The sequence below is a fragment of the Cryptomeria japonica genome, chromosome 1 (genome assembly GCF_030272615.1).
Source record: "Cryptomeria japonica chromosome 1, Sugi_1.0, whole genome shotgun sequence".
Classification (NCBI taxonomy): Eukaryota; Viridiplantae; Streptophyta; class Pinopsida; order Cupressales; family Cupressaceae; genus Cryptomeria; species Cryptomeria japonica.
Genome location: NC_081405.1, coordinates 152,064,521 through 152,071,662, shown reverse-complemented (window position 1 = coordinate 152,071,662; position 7,142 = coordinate 152,064,521).

Sequence of the window (7,142 nt, the reverse complement as noted above, 5' to 3'; positions counted from 1 at the left end):
CATCTTCCGGTCTTCAATCTCCTTTGACATCCTCATAGTTAGGGCTTGCATTTTGTTCCTCATGACCATATTCTCTTGACTCAGCTTCTGACATCTTTCATTAAGGGCATCTTTCTCTTCATTATCCTGATTTTACAAAAGTTCCTTCCTCCTAGCTTGAACAGATGACAACCTCTCCTGTAGGATAAGAATGAATTCCTTGGCAGAAATTCCAATTCATCTTGTAACTTCAAGTTCTTCATCCTTTCATCATCATAATCTTCAAGTGCTACCTCAAGTTGCTTCTCCATACTCATATCCATGGATTCTCGATTATGGATCTCCCTCAAGCTGTTAGACTTCCTTTGAGGCACAAGGCTCGGATACCAATTGTTGGAATCCAAGAACACTAAGAGAGGGGGTGGTGAATTAGTGTTCTACCAGAGTGTTCAATTTTGACCTTATTATAACATGCATTCATCAACTAGTAAACTAGTACACATATAATTGAAAGAAGTAAATAAATAAATAAGCCAATCACACAAATGAATACCATAACACAGAGAATTATACATGGAAAACCTCAGAGAGGAAAAATCACGGTGGGATTTGTGACCCACAATATCAATCCACTGGCCATATGAAAATATATTACATAATATGGGGGCCTGCACATGCAGGAAGGCTTACAGCCTAGAGCACACTACTTAGCACAAAAGAGTCTCACTGACTACAGTCAGTTTGAATAATAAAACATAAGACTGAACTCATTTAATACATCTTCTATGCCTGATAGAGTTTCGGTTCAAGCTCTGACTGTTCTGGTTCTGACCCTTACCAGAATAAGCTTCGCATTACTTGATCCAAGTGGATCTCTCACTAAAAATTGAAGTGTCCTGAATTATCCCAAGAGTAGTTCCAAAGCAAAGAGATCATCAAAATGAACCCGATGCAACTTGAACGGGCTCGAAAGGAGTTTGTTTTCTCAAGTTATGGCTGGTCAAACTTTTGGTCAAACCTAGGCACAAATCTTGTAAGAGGTCAAAATTTGACCTCTCCAAAACTTGTCAAAGTTGGTGTAAATGTGAAGGTCTTGTCGAGACGATCTCGATGGCATTCGTTTCATCTAAATCGAAGCTTGGATGCAAAAGATATATTTGGTCAAAGTTGGTTGACTTTAGTTGACCAGCCAACCTGATGACATCAGCATGCTGATGTGGCAGAGGAGATACTTCACCCAATTGTCAATTGATACGTGTCAACTCAATAACATAGTGACAAGGCAGATTTAGTCCAATTAGCAATAGACATGTGGCACAATTTTGGTAAATAGTAGCGTGCCATGTGGCACCCCTGATAGTGTGACATGGCATCTCGAAGGCTACACAATTCGTTGGTATAAAAGTTGTGTATGGGTATTGAACCCATGAGCTTTCCCTCCAAAGACATTTAACATTTACCAATGCACCATTGTTCCACATTGTCTTTTTTAAAGAAGGAAATGTTATATGACCTTTTCACTACATGACAAATGTACTAAAAGACAAAGCATGCTAAAGACAAAATAGAACTCATGGGAGTTGAACTCTCAGCCACGAACTCCCATTAAGTTGTTTGGTCGTTGCACCACTTACGGCACCTTAGAAGGGATTTGGTATTTGTTTTGTTAGCTTGAATTAGCCGCCCATTCCCTATTTAAAAGGGATTTTATTTATTACCTTAAAAAAAAGCCTAAACTCGTTATTTTGTTAAAGCCCATTTTAGGAAAAGGGGTTAATAACGGGCTGTGAATATTCTTGAGGCTTTTATTGGAGGTTAAGTGTTGTAAATGGGAGATTTTCATGGGATATTCTATCTTTGGAGATAGAGAAGTTATCTCAAAATTAATTAACTCTAAGCTAATTTTGGGTATGTAAATTTGCATATAAGGAGCTCATTTGCTCATTGTAAAGAGGAGGAAGGTGAGGGGATTTTCTTCATCTCAATTCCTCTTGGATTCCCACAGGGACCAAGTGTGATCCAAGTCATTCTTGTAAAAGCCAAGTAGTGCTTGATACTTATGATGTCTGGAGTAGAGTCATAGGTGTGTTTGCCTTCTTGAATCCTTGTATAAGGTGAAGGTATAACTTTTGTAACACTTGTGAGAAGGTCCCAGCATTTTGCAAAAGGAATAAATCTATTTGTGTTCAAGCGAGTCCGGAGACATAGCCAGAGTCTGGTGAACTCCGTTATCAACCTTGTTTCTCCTTGTGCTTATTTGTGTTATTAGCTTTACTTAACTATCGTTTATAGTTCTTTATTCCACATTGAACTAAGTTTGATTTGGGTTAAGTAAACACTCTAAATAGAGACTAGTGGTTGATCAAGTGATATTAAAATCAATATTTCCCTCTTCTTCGTCTTTTACCCTCGTGTAATGCCCCTACCCTAGTCGGACTTGTAAAACCCGTTTGACCTTGGTTGACTTCCCATGTGGCATTCTTGAATGGTAGGTTAACCGTGGTGCAATGTGTAGTTTAGATAATATAAATAATCGTGCATACCTATTATTGTGCTTTTGCATCAATTCTTGTGTATATGTAATTGTTTCCTAACTCTTGTGATAAATCTCGAGCTAGCACCTTCATTGAACATGTATATGTATATGTATGCTTGCGTGATTCATGGGTGCAGGATATTTCAGGTACAACACCGCCTAGGGCGAGGTTCATCTCCTACGGGATTCGCAGGTTTGAGTAAACCTCCTCCATCCTCAGAATTCGGATTTGGGGGTCATAAAACTCTCGTCTTGCCTTAGCCATGGTCAGGTGAGCATCGTGTGTGTGGTTCGTGGGGCTTTCTTTTCATTGGGTTGCGTGTTGTGTGATTTGGTGGACTTCCTCGATTTGTGTGCCTTGCGCGGGGTAAGTGGAGTTTGTTATCCTAAGTATTTAATTCAATTTAATGAGTAGATGTACGCATTAGTAATTTAGAAATATAATTAAGTAGTTTCTTTTATATGATTAATCGTTAATTTAAAGAGATCGCTTTAATTATAATTGTAGCAAGCTTAAAGCATTTAAATTGAAATAATGTGTTCATTTATGCATTAGTAGTTGAGAAAATTAGAATAAATAGATTCCTTTCATGAGATTAGTCATTTATTAAAAAGGTCGCTTTATTATGTTATAGCGAGTTAATTTAATAGTTAATTTTAAAATAACGAATTCAATGAGTTATGCGTTTTAGAAAGGAAGGATTTAAAGTCATTTGGGAAATAGAAATAAATTGATCATTTTCGCATTTTGGAAAAAAAAAAAAGGGTAAATTTTATTATTTAAAGGAAATTATTCTTTTTACTTGTTAAGTTGATATAGTATAAAGGATTGATTTTTGGAAATTTAAATTAATTTAAATACCTTACCCTTGTTAATAGTTCAAAATATAAATGTTGGCTAAAGTAATATGGAGAAATTAAAATTAGAATTAAATAAGAAATAGAAGCATTTTGATTTTAAATAAGAAAAGCGAATAAGATGTATTGAATAATGGAAAGGAATGATTTCCATTTTTCATTTTCTTTTATTTTAAAAATAAGTGCCTAAATTCGAAATTGAAAATTAGGTCAAAAAATGGGGTTTCTCATTTAACCTAGTTTTTGAAATATTTTTGGGGGTTCTTTCTTTTGGTGACCTGTTTTGGAAAAAAAATGGAGATGGGGGAATTTTGGAGAAAATGGAGTTTTGCTTTGAGTTGCAGGTGGAGCTCTCCTTCAAGTCTTGCCCAGAATGCGTTGTGAGGTAGGGTTCCAACCTACCCTTTTATTTATTTGTTGGATCAAAGAAAAGTTGGTGTTCAAATGTTCTCCATGAAATGCTGGAAAAAGTAATGATAATGCCCATGAATGTCTTTAAGATTTAGTTTCAGTTTTGAAAGCTTGGTTGTTCTTGGATTCAAGATTTGTCATGGCTTCTTGGACATTTTGAAAGGAGAAAATCTTCCCCATTCTTTGCTTAAACATTCAAAAAAAAAAAGGGAGAAGCTGTTAAAAACCCCTTTTGTTTGGCTGTAAATACAAAAAAAAATGTGTATCAAAACTGTTGTTTTCATGGCTACTTTGACCATGTTTATTGTTCTTTTTAAAAAAAAAAAAAATTATTATCAAATGGGGCGTTAGGGTTTGGCAGGCGGAGGAGCCGAGGCTCAACTCGCGCCGCCATTATTTTCCCCCCCTCCCTCTCTTCTTCTCCCCACGGGCTCGCAAATCTTCTGCGGCCACATTGTGGTCTGCAGGGACCTGCGTCCACAATGTGGGCCGCAGGGACCTGCGTCCACAATGTGGGCCGCAGGGAGACCTGCAACCACAGTGTGGCTCGCAGGGCCTGCGTCCACACTATGGGTCGCAGGAAACCTGCGACCACAATGTGGTTTCGCAGGGCCTGCGTCCACACTGTGGGCCGCAGGGACCTGCGCCATAGGCCAGGGTTCCCACAAAGAAAAAAATAAATTTTGTTTTAATTTTTTTTATTTTATATATATATTTTTTTAAGAGAAAAAAAAATATAATATTAACATTTATACAATGAAAGAAAACAATAAATACAATGGGATATGATTAAAAGAAGTTGTAATAAAGTTGTAGTAAATCTATTTTATATAAATTTTAGATTTTAGTTGCTATATATATATATATATATATATAAAATGGAGATTGCATATTTCTTTTCAATTTGTATATTAAATAAAATTTAATAATCTTGGATTAGTAAACTTATATTAATGAACATTTAAATTTGGAACCCAGTTCTAAAAGGAAAGTAATTTTTGGAAACGAGGTTAAATGATGTTTTTATTTGATTATCTTTGAAATAAAACACTTTTGTTAACATTAGATAATATATTTTAATAAGAAGTTTTCTTTTCAGGAATAAGTATTGTCTTTCGATTTGAATGATTATGATCATCCGGGAATTTTAGAAATGAAAACTAAAGTATAGGAGTGTATGGATTATGAATCTAAATTATCTTCGTATATTTTGTTATTACTTCATCGATATGCTAGTAGAATGAATGGAAGTTTGATAATGTATCGATTTGGAAAATTTGTAAGTTTAAGTTCCGTATTTGCCTTGTTTAAGGTGATGGCAAACCTTGATGTATTTGTTTGGAACCTGTCGTTGTTGAAATTGGGGCATCTGTTAAGTCTTAGGTCTCTAAATAGAGTACTGTTGGGCAATGAACCTTGTACTTTCCTTTTTGCATGCTCAGTTGGTTCTGCCTCTACGTGGAAGTCAATTAGGATTTTTGGATCAAAGTGGTCATTTGTATATTGGTTGTGTTTGCCTAAGTGGCAAAGATGTAAAAGACATATTAATTATGTATTCCTAACTATATTAAATGCTAGAGGGGTCTTGCAGTTGAGCAGACCCGGAGATGTAGCCCTTTAGGGGTGAACTCCGAGATCATATCTGTGTTATGCGATGTGTTTAGCCTCCTTTGTTTCATGCTTTAAGTTATCATGTATGGTTGTTATCTTGTATAAGTGTATGGTGGAAATTTAATGAATTTAAATCAAAGTGCATAAAATTATTCATCTTGATAAATGTAGTAGTTAGGTTCAGAAAACATTGTAAGTATGATTATGGAAAAGAATTTGGTTTATGTTAATTAAAGGAAATAATGGTGGAAAGAATCTCATTAGGATGCCTTTATTGTTTTAGCTTGATATAAGTTGGTAAATTGATCAAATGTGTATGGGAAACAAAGTTAGAATTAATGTTATAATTTCTAATTTGAAATCTAAAGGATGAACATCATATAGGTATTTACTTTTATCTTCCTAAATGAGTATCGCCATGTTAATTATGTTTCGTTGTATTGGATGGATTTGCTTAGCTATTTCACGTCTTAAACTTAACAAATAATCCTTACCAAACTAACTTGATAACTGGGTGAACTCAACCATTTATCCACAATTATAACCCTAATAAAAGAATCTCTTTTATGATTGCTAAAAATGAACTGAAAAGGGAAGGATTCAACTAGTTGTTTATATCTTAATCTTAGTAAAAGTATCTCTCTCATATTAACTTCATTTAACTAAAAAGAGTGATATGCAATAAGATAATTGTATTTTAATCCTAATGGAAGAACGTCACTATGAACTTATATTTTAAATCCTGAAATGATGAATTTCATCTTGCTAACTATATTTTAATTTAAAGGATGCACTCATGTGTACCTAATACATTTTCACCTTAATGAATTGAGCTCCTTTTATTAGCATTATTAAAACTTTAATGAATGAACTCTATGGCTACTTGCACTCTATCCTCCATAAAGAAACTACGACCCATTAGTTGGGTATGCTTGAATTCAAATGATGGAACCTCACTCTATTAATGGAAGTTTAATCCTTAATGAACGAATCTCATCTTATTAGCCATATTTTTAATATTAAAGAAAGATATCAGTTGTGGGTGGTTACCTTAAACCCAAACGAATGGACTTCGTGATATTTGTCGTATTGAACCTTATGGGTGGCCTCTTAGTTTAATTACGTTTTAAAGTGCATTGAGTAAATAACCTCACGTTGGCCTCCTAACCACCCAAAGTAAATGAGCACTTCCTAAAATTCTAAGATGTCAATTTATCGAACATAAATATATATCCATGACTTAAGTATTAACATGTAATTAAGATATCCAGCTTAATTGGATCAATTGTCGCAAGACGAGCTAAGTGTAAGGTTACGTAATCACGTTGGGAAACTCCTTAGGTTCGTTTAGCCTTCCGTTGTGTTATCTAGTTTTAGATAACTCCAAAATTATCTTAATGTTGTAACTAATCAGTATTACTCTTAAATATTATTAAAAAATATATATATTTACACTCTATTTGAGTGTTTTTAACTTAAACCCTTAGGGGTTTCCTGGCGGGGCATTACACCTCATCTATTCCATGTAGTCAATTCTCATTGAATGTCTTTTTAGGGACTTTCGAGTTTGTCTAAGGCATTAAAATTTTCTGTTCACTTTCAAAGTAATCACTTAGCTATAATTTTCTAGATCCTAAATCAGATCATTACTAATCCTCAATTACAATCATTACAATCATACCCTATATTATCATGTTCTCTCTCTTATCACAAAATGATCTAATCAACTAACCTATATACCCTTACA